This window comes from Excalfactoria chinensis, chromosome 1 (genome assembly GCF_039878825.1).
Source record: "Excalfactoria chinensis isolate bCotChi1 chromosome 1, bCotChi1.hap2, whole genome shotgun sequence".
Classification (NCBI taxonomy): Eukaryota; Metazoa; Chordata; class Aves; order Galliformes; family Phasianidae; genus Excalfactoria; species Excalfactoria chinensis.
In genome coordinates this window covers 25,803,765-25,823,004 of record NC_092825.1, presented here as the reverse complement: position 1 = coordinate 25,823,004, position 19,240 = coordinate 25,803,765, and the positions used below count along the sequence as shown (strand labels likewise).

At 35.6% G+C, this 19,240-nt stretch overlaps 1 protein-coding gene across 5 annotated transcripts in view; it reads right to left on the bottom strand.

Annotated features, from left to right (window-relative positions):
• The window catches only part of IMMP2L (inner mitochondrial membrane peptidase subunit 2), a 431,112-nt gene that overhangs the window by 255,068 nt on the left and 156,804 nt on the right, over positions 1-19,240 (bottom strand). The window lies entirely within an intron of this gene.

Sequence of the window (19,240 nt, the reverse complement as noted above, 5' to 3'; positions counted from 1 at the left end):
GAGAATACAGTGCTACAACAATAACCACACAACAAGAAGGATTATGAAAACAGTAGAAATACATTCTACGAACAGAATGTGAAGCTAATGAGATAAAAATCCAACTGAGATGTCAAAGTTTGTGAAATGAAAACAAAAAATACCTAAATTATCACTTTAACAGTTCTAGAAGTTGGGTTTTACACAAAATAATTGCAAATACTCACTTAAATACATAATTCCACTTCGGTTATGACTAAAACGTGGTGAGATATGACTAACTGGAATATTAAAGAACATGGCCATATCCTATCTTGTGAGATCTGTCCTTTGAAATTGAGAACTGACCTATTCAATAAAAGTTCTAAAGGAGGTGAACCCCCTTAGGAAAAAATAAAATAAAATCTGGTGTTCTTCAAACATTGAAATTATTTTATATGATTTCTTTAGGCATTAAGGAAGAAAACTTCCATTGCCATTTGCCAAATGACTGTGACTGTGCAGGTATTTACATAACATGAATTAATAACAAATCAAGAAATGAAATGCAGATACAAAGTGTTGACATTCTTGTAGAGCACTTGATTTCCACTGAACAAACCATTTCAGATTTTTAAAAGTTGCTTTGGAAAAAAAAAAAAAAAAAAAAAAAAACAAAAAAAAAAAAAACGTTTAATTCTTTCTAATTCCCAACCCACAAAGACACTGAAATAGTACTCTGTAAACCAACAGCCTTCAAAGCAACTGAATCTTTTGCCAAGTCATTCTTCCTTTTAGAGGAAGATGAAAGTTAGAAATAAAAATCCTCTTGTTGCTGTTTAAATTTCACTTGCTCAGGTTTGTTTTGTTATGGATTTTTTTTTTTTTTTGGTTGCTTGTTTGTTTAGTTTTTGTTGTTTTTTTGTTTTTTTCTTCAGCTTCAGCAGCTTCAATTGTCTTTACACCCTTTTTGCTCTAAGTCCTTTTCTTTGCCTTGCTGCCTCCTGTACCTTCCAAGCACCCTGTTAGTTCTTTGCTCATTTCCTGCTACTATAGTTTTTGTCAGAAACATCGCTTCCAACACTGCAAGTAAGGGCAGATGTTGTCTGACTTAACAGAGAAATTATCAAGCGAACATCATATGTGGGAGGAAAATACTGAATAACAAAACATAAATATTAAAGAGAGACTTGGAATTCTTAAAGAAAAACCTGCTGTACAAAAACAAACAAACAAACAAAAACCAAACAGCTAATGACATAAAGTATCTTGTATAAAGCATAAAAATATAACGACACTCAAATGAAAATAATGATAGTAATGTGGGAGTAAGGTAAAGCTGAAAGGGCAGGCAATTTGGGCAGATGGCCTATTCCTGATCCTAAAATAGCGGATGTTCTTTTTAACATTACAGTTTAGAAGAGTGGAAAACTATTCCATCTGCCTTGCCCTTATGTAGCCATTGTTCCTCATTCGTGTTGATTGCAATTTCATGCTGTGCTCCAAATAGCCATAATGCTTGTGGGAACCACAAACCTACATGCTGTATGTATTCAGGTGCAAAGAGAAATTTATAATAAATGGCCAAAAGAACAAAATATTTATCATAATTTCTTGACCCAAGACCGTTTATATTCATATTTCTACAGAATATGCCATCTCATGGTATATTGGAATTTGGAAATGTGGGGAATTCAACCCCACTGGTTGAATTCACTGATTCTCTACCACCCACTCAAAGCACATAATCCCGGAACAATATGATCATCTAACACTATTTCCTGAAGTAGGAATTCTCCACTGAAACACAGAAATGAATGAAAGCATATGGAAAAATAGCTTCCTAGATCCACAGTAAAGAATGCAACTTTTCCTTCTAAGAATTACCCATTAAAGATACCAAGATACACAGATTGTTGGGTTCTAAGCACTACTCTGTTACAGGACTCATTGTTTGCTCCCACTAGAACTTGAAAGAAATCAGAAATGCTGAGGGCAGCCACACATATAAAAGATATCCATATCTCAGTGCAAAATCAAGCGTGAGGGGAGGATATAGCTCCTGCTTCAAAATGTCCTCTTGACACAATGCTAACCTCTAAATTATTATTATCAACCATACTGGTTGATTCCTTTTTAACAGTTCAACTCCTAACTTTTATCTCTATCTGCCAAACAGATTTACACTCAGATTACCCATGAGCAATGCAACAATGATATGGCTTAGTATATTAACTTGAGACCGGATTTGATGAGACAAAACTGTTGGCTGTTGGAGAGACAGCTCTCAGGTTCACACAGAGAAGGAAAACAATTCATTACAAGATATTCAGAAGTGATCTCTCCAGTTCTGACTAGTACTGAAGATTCCTACAGAAATATACTCATTTCACCCTACATCACCTAAGATTATTTGAAAGAAGGGCCTGTAAGGCAGTAAGTAACAATCTCTTCTACTAACAGAAGGCAAGAACAAGAAAGAAATCAGGACACAAATTGAACGTACACTCAATAAATGTGGTTTCCAATGATATCACAACAGTGCAAAATGACTTTTTAATGCAACTTCAGCGTACCTTGAAGGATACATAAGACTAACTCAGTAATATCAGTAAATAAAGAAAGAAAGAAGGAAAATAAATAAATAAATGAGCCATAACCAAACTGAGGTATACAACAGTATGGACAACACCAAACAGAGTGAAAAAATGAATGCTGCTTTTCAAGCTACCCAAACTATTTGTATTTTAGCATGTGAACACAACTCAGATTCCCTGAGGCAGTTGTTGGACCTAAAATTTGAGGGCAGGTTCTTGTCAGAATTTTTAAAAATATATACATAATACTCTTAACATTTATGATGTTTTGTTTGTGTCTCGACCATGAATTTCAACTAAACTTAAAAGCATACATGTTCTCACAAGTTTACATGAAGTAACGTAATACATGAACACCACCATCTCAATTTCATTTTTTTTAAAGCCATGTCAGATGATCTTTATGGGTCATTTACAACTTGGGATATTCTATGGTTCTATGACTCTAAGAGGATTTCAATACTCAAAGTAGAATAAAATGTTATGACTTCCAAACTCTTAATTTAAACTTCAAAATAGTGCTCTCCACCATCAAAACACATGCATATTCACATTATCATGTCCAAATCAGTGTGTTAGAGATCCAATTCCAAATTAATCCCTTTTCAGTCCTTCCAGGAACATCAGTCTCTTTCTCACCCCCTTCATAACTTTTCCATTCATTTAGCATTAACTTACTTAGCATTAACTTGGTTCCTATAAAAATCACCAGGGCATGCAGTCTTCTTTTTTAATCATTATTTCATTAATGCTTCATATTTTCCCAGTTTCCTACAAAATGTGTCTTTCCCTATCTTATTTGTTATGATTCTTGCAGAACTGTGTGAAGAAAAAAAATTAAAAAAAAAATGCTAAGGCTTAATTCTTCTGTGGATTTGAGTGCAAATTTCAAGCATAGCTCAAGGAAAATTGCATGTTTCAATAAACTAGATATAGGACTCACAATCCTTACCACAAACACCATCCAAAGCCTGACAAAAAAACAGAGGAGAGTTCAGTCAACTTGTAACATATCTCAAGCAACACTGAAATTCTCGCAGCCCTGTTTCCCCAACATTCTTCAACAGTTAACTCTTCACCTTTAACTTTATGTTAACTGAATCTCAGTCTCTCTCTGGTCTTCAAAAAGCTGATTAAAATGTAGGATGTCCACTCGTGAACAGTTTTAAGTTATTTCTAATTTGTGTGCTGTCGGCTTTATTAGAAAGATAAAGCAGAAAGAAAATAATGTTACTCATCCACACTTTCAAAATCATATACCTGTTTCTGAGCATACACAAATAAACACATGCTAAAGCAAAGTTCAACTGAAGACGGTATAAAAGCAAAGTACATCATTCATTTAAATGAAAATATTACATAGATTTTTAATTACAACAAAATGGGAAAAGAAGGATATTATTTATTTAAAATACTTTAAATACAAAATTTTGTGGAGAACATCTGTTTCAGAATTAAATAATTAAATACCTGCCAAGGAAATATTGGGCACTCTATAATTGTAAGTAGCAGCAGAGGAATGTTCTTTGCATTCAGACACAAACAAAATTCATATGCCACACAATATATTGTAAACTACACTCTAATGAATTTATTGCATGATACACACATATTGTGTGCCCCCGGTGGCGCAGTGGTATAAAGTGCTGCTTGCGGCATCGAAGGGCCCGGGTTCGAATCCCCCCTGTGGTGCAGGGTGTAGAAGTGCCGCTTCGCTACACAGAGGGCTCGAAACCCGGGAGTTGGACTTGATGATCTCTAAGGTCCCTTCCAACTCGCACGATACTATGATACTATGATACCACCAAAAATTCAGGATTCCCTCAGATTCAAATTTTTCCCCACTTAAGTTTGCAGGAGCCTGCTTCTGCACTAACAATCAATTATCTTCCTACAAAATTTCCTAGGCTTTAGCTTTTATTCCTTCTCCTTTTGTCTCCTTCATCTGAAAATGTATTTTTGCTTCAATTATCTTAAATGTGAATGTTCCCCATCTTTGTATGTCACGTAACATTATTCTCCCACTATCAGCATCTTCCCTTTTGTTTAACATTCTGGCACTAAACTCTATTATTCCCTTTCCAAAACTAATATTCCACTGCACTGGAAGTATATAAGAATATAAATTCTCCTTGATAAAACCCTTACATTCAAATGTGCCATATATAATGAGATGACTTTCCTGTCATCTTTTAATAATTAAGAGTGTGGAAACCATGTCATAAATATTCAGAAAATCAGAGAAAATCTAAGGAAGGGAAAAAAAAAAAAAGTAGACTACAAATCTCATCATACATTGCTAACAAATCAAGCACACACCATCACCACAAAAGTGATGAAAAATCAAAAGCTGTAGATACTCAATGATAGGTAAATCAATGGTAAAAAAAATAAATGGTAGCAGAGGGTGAAAGAAGTATTTTGGATCAAATCAGGAAGAAGATAGAAGAGTGAGGCCAAACAGGAAAAAACTGCTAATGGATCAAGTTGACAACAGCAACAAATAGATAAATATGAGAACAATGAATGGATGAAGGAGCTTCTACATGTAGTTTTTACAGAATCACAGAATCTTAGGGGTTGGAAAGGACCTCCAGAGATCATTGAGTCCAACCCCCCTGCCAAAGCAGGTTCCCTACACCAGGTCGCACAGATAGGTGTCCAGGCAGGTCTTGAATATCTCCAGAGAAGGAGACTCCACAACCCCCATGGGCAGCCTGTTCCAGTGCTCCGTCACTCTCACCGTAAAGAAGTTCTTGTACACATTTGTGTGGAACGTCCTATGCTACAGTTTCTGACCATTACCCCTAGTCCTGTCCCACACACTGCTGAAAAGAGCCTGGACTCGCCATTTTGCCCCCCACACCTCAGACATTTATAGACCTGGACCAGGTCCCCTCTCAGTCTTCTTTTCTCAAGGCTAAACAGACCCAGTTCACTTAGCTTTTCTTCACAGGGGAGATGCTCCAGGCCCTTCACCATGTTTGTAGCCCTCTGCTGGACTTTTTCCAAGAGATCCCTGTCTTTTTTGTACTGGGGAGCCCAGAACTGGACACAGTATTCCAGAGGAGGCCTTCCCAGGGCAGAGTAGAGGGGAAGGATCCCCTCCCTCGACCTGCTGGACATGCTCTTTTTAATGCACCCCAGTATGCCATTGGCCTTTTTGGCCACGAGGGCACACTGCTGGCTCATGGCCAACCTGTCATCCACTAGGACACCCAGGTCCCTCTCTGCAGAGTTTTAATGATGATGGAGAAAAGTAGGGCAGAGAAAAGGTACAGGAAAGACTGCTGAAGAGGAATGGACACATGGGTCTAGCAGTCCATCCTGGTATCACTAGAATTAATGGTAGTAAGAGATGAATCTGTAGCTGAAAGCAAATTTTGGAGAAATTTGGAAGTGTCGGTATTGACAAAGCAGGAGAAAGACTAACGATTAAGAGACAAAGGAACAGCTAAAGAAAACAAGTGACCTCGAGGACACCATGAAACATATATATCCAGATGTCTGGAACAAAGCAAGACAAGAATTAACAAGAGTGGGAAAGACGGACAAGACAGTAGGAGTACATGATTTGATTTGTTCAAAATATTTAGGAAAGAAAAAAAAAAAAAACAACTGCAAGAAGCTTCTGAAATCTGTAGGAGACAAACATGTTTAGGAGATAAATTATAATTTCTATATCTTATGAGCAACAATAAACCACGTGTCAAGAAAAAAGTTACTATACTAATTGAAAATCAAATAATACAAAAGTAGTTATTAGCAAGTGACAAGAAATAAAGACTCAAACAATGAAAAAAAAAAAAAAAAACATGTTTGGAAAGTCTGGCTAAAGTGAGGAAAGCAGCTGTAACAGGTATGGTCATCTGGGAGGTTTCAGCCAAGAGACAATTGAAAGCTGATAATCCTGTGTTATTAGGCAAAATAAATAATCTCAGAGGGAAGGAGACATTGATGCTTCTAATTAAGGACAAAGCTCAAAGTCCAGGAACTACTTAACGGTATCAATTATAATGACACTAATAACTAATTAAGGTTTGTGATTTTGTAAAAATTACCACAGTCACAGCAATTCTTATTGTTGCTTTTACAAAGCCTCAAAATACCTTAAAAATAATTAATTCTAAAGGATAAACTCATAAATCCTTTAAAAGGCAATAACAAAAGGTACTGGAATGTATTCAAATCTGTTCTGAGTTATACCCAAAGAAAATGTACTCCACTTTAAAAAAAACGCCAGTCACTGTCAAACAGACTAAAAGCATAAAGAAAAAGAAATGGTGAGAGGAGGACTGGAGGAGAGAACACAGAAAACAAAACTAAAATTAAGAAGAGGAAAGATGGAAGGCAATGGTTTAATATCGTACAAGTTACACTAATATACTTAAGTTATATGTGAAAATACTCACTGAAGCTAGAGGCAGACTGAACACAGCATGGAAAACATCAATTAAAAATAAATTATTTCTCTTCAAGAATGGAAGTTCTCACTAAATCAAAAAATAAGTGAAGACTTGAAGGTGAGGCAGCCTAAATAATCTAATTAGGGTGTCTGTGTATAAATGCAGAACATGTAAAGATGCCCCACAGATCTTCTTTGGGGACACTGGATTTAGTAAGTCCATAAAGTGTAACCCAACTACCTTGGGTCCAAGTGAACTTGAACATAATCAGTCTGACAGAAAGGAACATTAACTTAGTTTCACATCCTCCACCCCTGATTAGCTTGGAAGGATCCCACTTTCCTATAGAAAGGTGCTAAAATACCCAGTACTATCCATGGTAGTTTGAGCAATAATTTACAGCACTCAAAGGGTAGTGGTTAATGATCTGCAGAGAACAGATATAAGCAGTCTTCCTAAGGGCTCTATTCTGGGATTTATCCTACTTAGCATCTTTATCAATGACTTGGAGTAGGAGGTAAAATAATTAACAAGTGTGACAACACTAAAGTGGAGGATGCAGTTGTTATGTCTGTGGACAGGGCTGCTGTTTAGGGGGAACTAGAAAGGCTGGAAAACTAGGCCAACAAGATCTCATGAAAGCAAAGAGACATGCAAATTTCTCACCTAGCATGGACTACCCCTGAATAAGGGTGAGAATGGCTCACTGCGGAATAGCTTTGCTGAAAAAGACCTGGGGATCTTAATGACAGTTGGCTAAATATCCTAGTAGTGACACTGGATACTGACAATATAATGAATTGTATTAACATGAATGTAGCTAGTAGGCTGCGGAAAATGGTTTCTCCTCTTTACTCATCATTTGTTAGCACATGTCTGCAATGCTATGTTCAATTCTTTGCTCCTCCCATATGGGAATGTCACTTGTCAAATGGAACAAGACCAATAGGACACTAACAATTTGCTGGGGACAGACGCACTTGCCCTGAAAGGAGAGGCTAAGGGTGGAGGACTGGGCTTGTTTGGCAGATAAGAAAAAAGGACTGGAAGAAAGTAGTACCATTTTTTCTGTATCTAAGAAGACAGTCAGGCATATGACTGAGGTGCAAAGAAGGAGAATGAGAAACAACAACCATGAACTGCAAGAGGGAGTAAAGGGAAGTCTCAACTGGATAGAGGAAAAGTAATTAATTATAAGGAAAATAATCTAGGGAATAAATTAACTAGAGAAGTTCTGAAATTTCTGGCTTTGGAGATTGTTCAGTACCCAACTGGGAAAAGCAATAAGCAGTGTGATCTGATTCATGGTTGACTCTGTTCTGAGCAGGAGGTTGAACTAGATGACCTTTCATACAACCTGTGTAATTCTGCCAAGGAAATACATTCCCCCTAAAAAAGAGTATATGAGATGCCAGCTACTCAGAGAAACAGAAATATTTTAGCTGAAATGACTCAAAAGTTTTAATCAGGAATATCCTCTTATTCCTTTTTATATATTACAAAAGGCTCCAGAATGACTGCAGCCTTGCAGAGGAGCTCTTGCTTGAGTAGGTTGTTAGGCTTTCGGAATCCCTAGATTTTAAAACTGTGTTCATGATGCAGTAAAACATCTCCATCTTGTATTGATATGTGATCTTACATTATTTTAAAGATACTTACTCTACGTTTTTTCAAAATTCTTAGGAATTTCCTACATATGTATATCTATCATTTTCACTATGGTGTTCCTTTTAAGCGCCCAACAGGCACAATTTTACATAAATGTAGAGCAGTGCACTGAAACTAAACATATAAATGTTTCCTGCTTTTTTTCTTTCTTCCAACACAGATGCGAGCAACTAAATATAACAAGCATCTTTCTTTTTCTTTTTCTTTTTTTTTTTTTTTTTTTTTTTTTTTTTTTTTCTGAAATATAAAAAATTTAAAATAAATCCATCAACATGAAAAAAAGATTCAAATTACATTCTTCCTTCTAAAAAAAGTATGAAACTTTGATGATCTGGAAATCTTTCCTTTTTTACTGCTAGGTATTTCACTTATCTGGGGAATGGTTTTACTCTGTACCTTCCATGTAAGCATTTAGTTCAGCAACATTAGCAAGGTTAAAAAAGCAATAAAAAGGACATAAGAATGAATAAAGAACAAACAAACAAACAAAACAGAGACAGAATCCACCTATCCTCTATGAAAAGTTATTGGAAATAAGTATTTTCCCCAAACACTTTGCAAACTAAAGAGGATCACTGCCTGAAGTAAAAATGTGATCTGGAAGATAGAGGAAAAAGAATCTGAGGATTGTGCAATTGTATGGCAAGTTTTAAGTAATAAAAGGAAAAACAGGAGGAAAGAATCCAGGTGGCTTTGGTAGAAATTAGTAAGGCAAACATGGGGGGAAAAGCATAAAAGGGTCCACTCAATTGTAAGCCTCTGGCTTACAAGTATGCTTGTCTGGACAAGCGTTCTACCTGATCAGTGCAGTCTGTCCTGTTTCATTAAACTTTAGTCCTAACTATTCCTTTTGTAAGTAAGCTTTCCAGTCTGTGTGCGTGCATGCACGATTTGGTAGAGAAAATCAAACTGAACTGTAACCTCTCTGGGACACAAGGTGTCAGTGCCAATTGCTCCAGAGGGACTGCAGGGCTGGGGGACTCACAGGGCTGGGTGCCAGTAACTGTAGGAGATGGGGGCGTATGGCACAGCTCCAGGGCAGACTAAATGAATGTCTGAAACTAGCCATCCAAGAACCATGTTGTGTGCAGCTCTGGATGTGAGTGCTAGCAAACATCTTATCAGCTGGAGATGGGGGAATAAGGTTAGACTATTCACGATGTTCGTGTTCAGTATGCTTCCATTGTTGCTGGTAAAGACAGTGCTTTCTGTCTGTGCTGGTCTGTTGGCTGGCCACGTGTATTTTGCACAATGTGGGCATCTGGCCATAAGGAATGGGTGTTTAGCCTCTCCACAAGATGAACCTTGGGATATTTATCATAAACAAAATCAAAGGATTGCCCAGATTAATCTTACAATAATTACATCCACATATATATATATATATATAGAGAGAGAGAGAGAGAGAGAAACATACTTTTCTACATAAGTAAAAATAATAATAATAATAATAATAATAAATGCTTCTGATTTCAAACTATTTCATTATAAGCATTTATTTGCTGTGTTCACATTTACTTTCCCCTTTACAATACAAGACAAGCTTTCACTGTAACTTCATCGCCACAGGGTATTGGAATTGATCAGGGTAGGATTATTGGTTCTCATAATATTGTGCCATTTCTTTCCAAACAATCGTTAATTACATCAATTTTTGTCTGGTATCCTTATCCCACAAAAGGCTGCCTTACAGTTTGTTGCCTAGTTCTTCCTCCAGTGTTCTCACTGATGCTCGTGATTGTAGCAGTCTTACCCAACCACTCCCCAAACTTTAACGCAGTTTAGGAACTCTACTGTCTGTCCCCACTGTTTTCTATTACCTTCCCTCACACACTCCCAAACAATGGTAAACATGAAATGCAAGGACTCAAGTTGTATTTTAAATATCTGTTACAGTCTTTAGTCATAGGGGTCTGCACTAATCCTTGCTCTTTCCATCAACAAGACAATCATGCAGCAGAAGCAATGATTCTTTTGTCATGCTGATGATAACAGCGGAAGAACTTTTAATATTAAAGTTCATGTTTGTTTAAAATCCTCCAGCTGCTTGGTAAGCTGCCTCAAATCCAGCTGGAATTCTATACTAAAGTATCAGATGTATAAGTGAAAGGGAAATCTGCACTCACTTTGGAGCTTCAACTTCTTACTGATCCTTTCCCTGTTTCAATTTTTACTTTCACTTCAATGGCAAACAACCCATCACAGCAGCTTATTTATTTATTTGTAATACTCCAAACGTTTGAGACTGTCAATAACTCCAAAATGTTACTTATAAAAAAGACCTTTTCATGGGGAGGAAATATCAAAGTTCTTAAAAGTTTTCCATATTTCCTAACAATTTGTTTAAACGTGGTAGAGCAACATATTTAGTACTTGCCAATATTTTATTCTACTTGTTTCACCTTTATTAAGATTTCAGACTTCAATTGGTAAAACATCCTCTTCTGCAGTGAAGATAATCACGCTTTACTTTTAAAATATTTTCCTATTAAAACAGCCACTTTATTGTGAAGTATAAATTTTAATTGCTTATAGAGCAATGAATTCACAAGTCTCCAACCCAGCCCAGGATACTGCAAAATCAATTGTGCTCCAAATGACTGTTCATATCCACTCAGCATGAATGACTGCCCTGTACAGTACATGGATATTTTTCCCCTGTGCACAACACAACCCACGCTATATAGTTGAAAGGAGAAAATGATTCATATTTTCTACTGGTCATTCAAATTTTGTGTACTAGAAACCCCATTTTCTGATTGTCTCAAGATGTTAGTGACCAATTATCCCAAGCTATTTTTATGAGCCACTGATCAGCTTATACACCCTTGCTTTCTGCCTTTTATTTTAAAAGCAATTTTCCATGATTTCCTTAGCACAATGGGTTATTCACAATCTAGATTACATATTACATATTACATATAAAGAAATATGAACACACATATAATAGCATACAATATATGTAATAGCATATATTGTTATTACTTACAATAACCAGCAAGTATTACAAATGGCAGGAATTACAAGGTTAATTCTCACCTTAAAAGCAACAAAACCAACAAAAATCAGTATTTAGGTTATCATTACTTAATTAATTCACATGTTCATAATTTTCTAATCTTGGAATGATTGATTTTATGACTAGATTCAAGCATAAAATGCAGGACATACTTAAGAATGTAAGTGCCTATAAGCTCAGTTCTAGGGCGCTGTGGCTTTTGGAACACCTGTCCTATCACCTTCAGAGCAGAAAACAACCACCACAATACTCAGTGTTCAAAACATTCTAAAATTGTTTTTCCAGCCCTAGTCTCAAAACCTCACTAATAATTTAACATTATTTCACATGCAATGCTAGAATCAATATTGACATTGAAACATAAATGATTCTTACATTTACAGTCAGTTGAGCTGCCATGAAGCCACCATCATGCCATGACAAAAACATTTTGTAAAAGCAAAGGAAAAAAAGCAAGCAAGAAGAAGAAAAAAATTAAAAATGCCAGCATTAGAAATTAATTAACTGTAATTACACTGGAGGATGGTAATTTTTTTTTCTAGATTAGAGTGTTTAAAAAGGTTACTAACATGGCTAACAACAGTAATTGTAAAATGAACTGCTTTAATTACTAATCTAAAATGGAATGCTCCACACAAGTCTTACTTTCAATAGCCCTGAAAAGAATGCCACAGAAATGTAATTAGCTTTTGGAAATTACTTCAGTAAAAAGTAACTACAGAAAGGTATGAATAGAATTTAGGTATCAATATGAAAGCTAAACAACACAGGCAAATTAAAACAACAGTTGCATTAAAAAAAGAAATCCACAAAAGAAGAAATTTCATGAAACTGTTTCAGATTTGGAATCAAAATAAACTGAAACCAGAGGGAGATCTTATCCTTGACTGTTCAAGTCCAGCAAAATTTCATAAATCTCCCTAAATTCTAGATTTTTCTTGGTTGTTCAGATCTAGTGACTAGCAATTGCAGCATAACTCAACAGAGATTTAGGTGAACAGTACTGCAAAAAGACAGTATCTATTATTAACAAGATGCCACTGAAAAATGAGAATATTCGCTCGTTTCTATGAATGGTCTCAATCATCACTATGTGCATTTAGCATGTGTCTTATTTATATTCAGAAAATGAATACTTTATCATTGAAACACTACACAGACACTATTCTTATTACAAAACCAGTACTATCTTTTGAAGAACAAAGCAAATTAATGTGTAAAGATTTCTTGCTAAAAGAGACTACCTTTTATTTTAAATCACTCTGCTAAATAAAATCATTCAAACATTTTCTATAGATTTTATACCACTACATAGTGCATACATTACACAGCAGAAGCACAGATGAAATACCCCCTATTTACCAACTAACATATATTGATAACATAATTTATCCTTTCTTCCGATGATTAGCATTCATGGTGTATCAAATATATTTTTAGTATTTCTCTATGCATATGATGCATTTATGGAGTCGGATCACAGAATCACCAAGGTTGGAAAAGACCTTGAAGATCATCCAGTCCAACGGTCCACCAATATCTCCTCACTAAAGCATGGCCCTCAGTACAACACCCAAATGTTTCTTGAACACATTCAGGGACAGTGATTCAACCAACACCTCCGTGGGCAGCTCATTCCAGCACCTGACCCCTCTTTCACAGAAGAAATTTTTCCTAAAATCCAACCTGAACTTCCCCTGGTGCAATTCGAGGCCAGCTTCAGTTTGATCAGAGAACTGCACAGATGGGTCCTCTAAGGGCTCCCTACTTTATGTTGCCAGGATATCTACACTGAATATGATTTCATAGAATAAGAGACACGTTAAGGTTGGAAAAGACCTCTAAGTCCAACTGTCCTGGAAAGGAAGGAACAAGTAAAGAGACATTATTTTATATCTGAGTAATTCTCCTCAGCATAGTGACACCCTCTGTTCCACAAACTAAGTGTTCATACTCTGAAAAGGAGGAAGAAATTAAACTCTAATGTGTTTATAATTTCACTGTTTTAGAATTTCATAAAGGTATCTTTACTTGCATGTTTCCAGAAACAGTAATAACCATAATTCAATTGCCTTCCTAGTACTAATCACTATTTTAATACTTCTCCTGAGAACATTTTTATTCATCAATTGACCAAACAAAACAGCTGCAATTTTTAAACCCTTTCTTCTCTAGAAAATCTGTTCATATACTCAATGTTCCACACGACTCTACAGTCACAGTAAGTTTAATGAATTCACTTAGGAGATCTTAGGGTAAACTTGCTTACCACTTCTCTTCATCTCTTACTGATGAATTCTGTATTCCATTTGACAGACTATTCACCTTCTTTTTCTGAAGTTCCTCAGCCTTCCATAGTATTACATCATCCAAATGGTTTGATGTTACACTTGATATTTGTCCCCTCTTCAACAGCACAATTTCTAAACACCCCAAACTTTACAACAATATTTTAGTTTAGTATGCTACCATACTAAAAAGGACACCACTTTCATTAATCTGACCTCATCCAGTATATTACTCCCCCAGTACATGAATACCATCTGTACAGAATCAACAGCAATAAGGCAGTTTTAATGGAGTCTGTAAAATTCACTGGGGAATACTAGAAATGCTGCTTAGTTCTGAGAAGGTTTTATAGTCTGTTATTTTTCTCAGAAAAAAGAAGTCATAATTTAGATCTGTCGCTTCTAGAAGATTCAGTTCTTCATTATTCCATTCTCATTATTTGTAATAATCTCTTAATGTTCAAAATTACACAATATGTTATTATTTTAAATGTACGTATTCTTATAATTCATGTTGGCCTGTTATCTGCATCTACCAAAAGGCAAAATCTTTGCTTTTCTGCTCTAGTTATAAAAAATAGTTATTCAAAAAACTGATTTTTCTAATACAGAGGGATTTTTCAGTATAGAAGGAGATTTAGACCAAGACTAAAGGAACTGTAACAGAAACTATTCTGCAGCAGTAAGTAACATCAAATTACTACCCCGCTCATAAGCTAAACTCATCACTATTGTTCTATTCTGTCACAGCAATTTATACTACAAAATGAGATACACTATGTCATATAGCAATGTCGTGATTCAAGCAATAAATTTTAGAACTGCAAATGATGTATACATTTATTTTACACTATGGAACAGCTAAATGAGAAGAAGCATCTGATGAAGGAAATAAATCATGTGTGAAATTCTTGTGAGAAAACTATCTACTTGCTTCCATAACGCATGCTATTAATAAAATGCCTAACCAATTACTGAAACAAAAGGTGACCTCGGCTTACAGCTGTCACATTTTGATTAAGGAAAAACATGAGAAAAATCCTTCCTAGAAGCTATTAAGTCTCACTTGCGCTAGCTTCACTTCTTGCAAGTTTTCTTGAATTGCACACTTCTATTATAGGCTTTTGTAATGTTGAATTAAACCTACTACAAAATATTTTATTTACATCATTAAAACAAACTTTGTGTAAGCAGAAATTTAAAAAGATATTTTTTTTTTCCTTTTACCTATATTTACTGGCAATAAATCATAGAACGATGTTCAATGCTAAGAATCCTGTTCAATGCTACCTAAATCATTGTCAACTTCATAACATGAAAAGGTTGCTCAGAGCCTCCCCTAGATAAACTCGGGAAAATAAAATGCATTTATTGTATCATGTCTTCTTTGAATCATCTCTTATTATCATTTTTAAATTCTTCATCTATTCTTCATTCTATCTTGGACTACCAAACATAGGGCTTTTCTATGCTTTTCCTACAAAAAGAAAATAAAATTCTTCTCCACGATGATAAGAATACAAAAACAGTATACAACACAGTCTACCTTTATAACAACAGTTGGGTATCTATTTATTTTGGTTTTTGAGTAGCAAAAACTAAGTAGCAATGTGGCTACTCTTATAACATATTTCACAGTATGTCAGTGAAAGCTATCCTTCATATAAATTCTCTCAGAAGGCACTTTACCCAAGTAGATTTAGACATAGCACAGATATATTTTGTTATATATAGGTATAGGTTTTGTTATATATAAGTATATTAGGTAACTCAGATCACAGTAGTAATTAAAATACTAAAGCCAACATATTCATGTGCTCTGCTTTCACTTAATGAGTAAGGGCAAGCAAACGAGAACTTCTAGAAGATGAAAATATTTAGGGGATTGTATGGGAGATTGGTAATCACAGCCTGAACCTCTGATTAATCAGCTGAGGCAAGTGTGGGGTCAGCTGTGGGAGCACAGGTGAGAGTGATGTAGCTGTGCTCCCGGAAGGGGTGGAGCTCAACTCCACCTCCTCTGAGACCTCATTTAAGGGCTGACTCCCACTGAGGCAGCATCTTTTGGAGATTGTTCTCCAGTGAGGACTGCCTCAGCTTCTTCAACTAAGGCACCACCACTGGTGAGTTTCCCTTTGCTTATCACTTCTGTACATTTGTTACCATCTTTGCTACCATCTGTATATTAACAAAATACAGGGATGAAATAAAAATAGCTAAACCTAAAGCACAGCATCCATGTTTAGGAAGTCCAGGATTCAGAAGTGGGGAATAAACTTGATCCTAACCCCTAAAGGGACTGGACCTTCTCAAGCATAGTCAGTTCTCAGTTACTCATGGTGAACAGCAAATATCCTCGAGAATCTTTTATCTAATTTGAATAATCTGCTGAGGTTTCCCAGTTATTTGTCTGGGCTTCCTGACAGAAAACTAGGACCCACAAAAGGCATATATCAACACGTATGTAGACCCTGCAGTAATTGCAGGGTATGCATGGAGTGCAGACATTTTGCTGCCAATTACATGACAAATGAAAGCTGCTCATTTTCAGATCCAAGAAGAACTCTGAAGTAGTACGGGCATGTTTTTGCAGCACTGAATATAAGATAACATCACTCATAGTCTTAAACTCTTTCTGCATGGAAATGGGTGACTGATCTACAACAGTAGTAATACATTTTCAAAATGACATAGAGGTACTGACCTAATCTAGTCTAACCTCCTGCAGCTATCACAACTGCAGCCCCAAAAGCAACACAGTGTTGAAACAGAGCATACAAACCTCATTTGAAGGAAAAAAAAAAAAAATATATATATATATATATCAACATGGAAGACCTGCTTTTGCAACATTGCACTGCAGGGTCGAAATACAAAAATAATAAAAAAGGGGTTGCAATTTTAGCTTAATTGATTGATGCAATGTCATGTAGAAAGAACTAATGTAAATGGCCTCTAAACAATGTCTGCTCTTAATTGTTCCTTGCAACTCAGAAAAACCTCTTACTGAATAAATCTGAAAAAAAAAAAAGCATATCTCTTGAAGAAAATAAATTGAGATTTGTATCTAGAAGAGAGATTTAGAAGACAAAAGAAACCACAAAAACCCAAACTTAAATTTAGATTTCAGCTGTTTCAAAGTATTACCTCTTCATATATAAAGAACTGATTTGTGTTTTGATTTATATCTAAGAAATGACTTAAGACACCACAGAAAAGACATTGTCCCTTGCAGGGACTATTTAATTTACTGGGTAAGCTCCCACAAAACCTTTATTAAATAGGAGTTTGCTTGCTTGAAAGACTGACAAACAGAATCAAGGACATCCATTATCAGAAGAAATTCCCTTGCTTATTACATTTAGGCTTTTTTTTTTTTTTTTTCCCCTCCTTTTTTATTTTTGTCTCCTCACAATTAATTCATTTTAATTTCAAATGCTCTTTTCATCAAATACAATTTCATTGCATGAAAACTTGTACGGGGAGGGGGGGAAGTGAAAATACAGTTATGATTTATGGTAATAAAATCAACAGAAGTTTATTTCCTTACCTTCAGAGTGGGAACATTAAAGGTTTTAAATATATATATAAATATATATATATATATATATATATATACATTTAAAGCAAGTGAAAGGAAAACTACGAAGGAGCTGTTTCTGTGAGAAAAAAGAAATATTAAAAAAAGAATAAAAAAAAGAGTTTCAGACTTCTGTCACAAAGGATGCTTTCTTCTCTCCGTTTTTTGTCTACCTGAATCGCTGTTGGACTTCCTCTTCAGCATTCTACACTGAAGCTATAAGTCTAAATTCCCTACGGGTCCATTAAGGATGCTGCCAGGCAAACAGTCCAGCAGCAACTGTAAAGTAGGAGGCCTGGATGGGAGCCAGTTTTGTAGGTCACTAAACTGTAAACCTTCACATCATTAGGGAAGAAACTAGTCTTGCTAACTGCATCTATTAAGATTGCTGCTGTTTCATTTCTCTGAAAAGTTTGAGAGTTGTTCATACTACACTAAGCCATCATGAAAAGCTATTTCTAAATCAAAGGCATCAAGAAGTACTTTTCCATATACTACAAGAGTAATGCTCCAATTATCAAATGTTTTAATACTAACAAGTGTTAGACCTAATACAGTCATAGCGTGGTTAAACATATACGATTACCATGCAATTAACTTCTACCTTGCTATCTTGAAAGGTACAAGCAACATAACAGAGCACACACCCCTCTGTGAGCAGTACCTATTGTACTTTCTTTCTTTTCTCTATTTTAATGACAGTAAATCAAAGTAGACCTATTCACAGAAAATTAGCCAGCTACCGCATTATCTGATCTAGGAATGTGCTATCTCTCAGACTGAAGTAATGCTTCTGTGCTTCAATGCATCATTATCCTAAAATTGAGTATATAAACTCTGCAGAGCAATCTTTGTATTAATTTAAACACATAACACTACATAAGCACAGCAAACTGCAGAATCCTGCTGATGTGCTCACACTGTGTTAATGTGTGAAAGAGTCGCTGCTCCAATCAGTATGCTCAAAAATAAATAAATACGGTCTCGGAAACTAGGAGACTTCAGCATCATGGTTCTTACAGACTAGAAAAGGAGCAGTGAAAGAAAGCAGAGTACAAAGTAGAAAAAAACAGAGCAGAGACAAAAGGAGAAAGTATGGCTCAGGCACCTGTTTGAAACCTGTTTAAGGTTTCTTTTCTAGCTGCTGTTTGACACTGAAACAATTCTGAGCTGAAGAAACAATGTGAACTAAAGAAAATATTTATTTTTTTTTTCTTTGAGGTTTATATATTTAGGGAAAATGCATGTTAAATTGTATGTTAGTGGTACCCTGACCTAACAACATCTGTAAGGAAGCAAAGCATTCACGATACCAACTGGTTCTTCTATGACCTTGTTCATTCATTATCAGTGAGACTTTAACTGTATGATAACAAAAGTGCATTGATAATCTCCATCACTTATGTTTTCAGATACAAGAGACAGAAAAATGTTTTTGGATATGAGATTTGGAAATGCATAATCTGAAAGATCACCACTTTCAAAGGTTCAGAGATTTAAGCAGTGACAGTAATGCCAGGGATATTTCATCACTACACAATGCAGGGAAAATAGTGGGATAATACTGAGATAATCCTCTGCAACCCCTAATTTGTTGGTCCTTGTATGACTTTCAATCTTAACACAATACTCCAAAAGTGTAAAAAAAATTCAAGCAGAGAAATGGATTTTTATAACATTCTTATCATTTTGAAAGAGGGTTTACAGTTTGCCTACTTATCCTG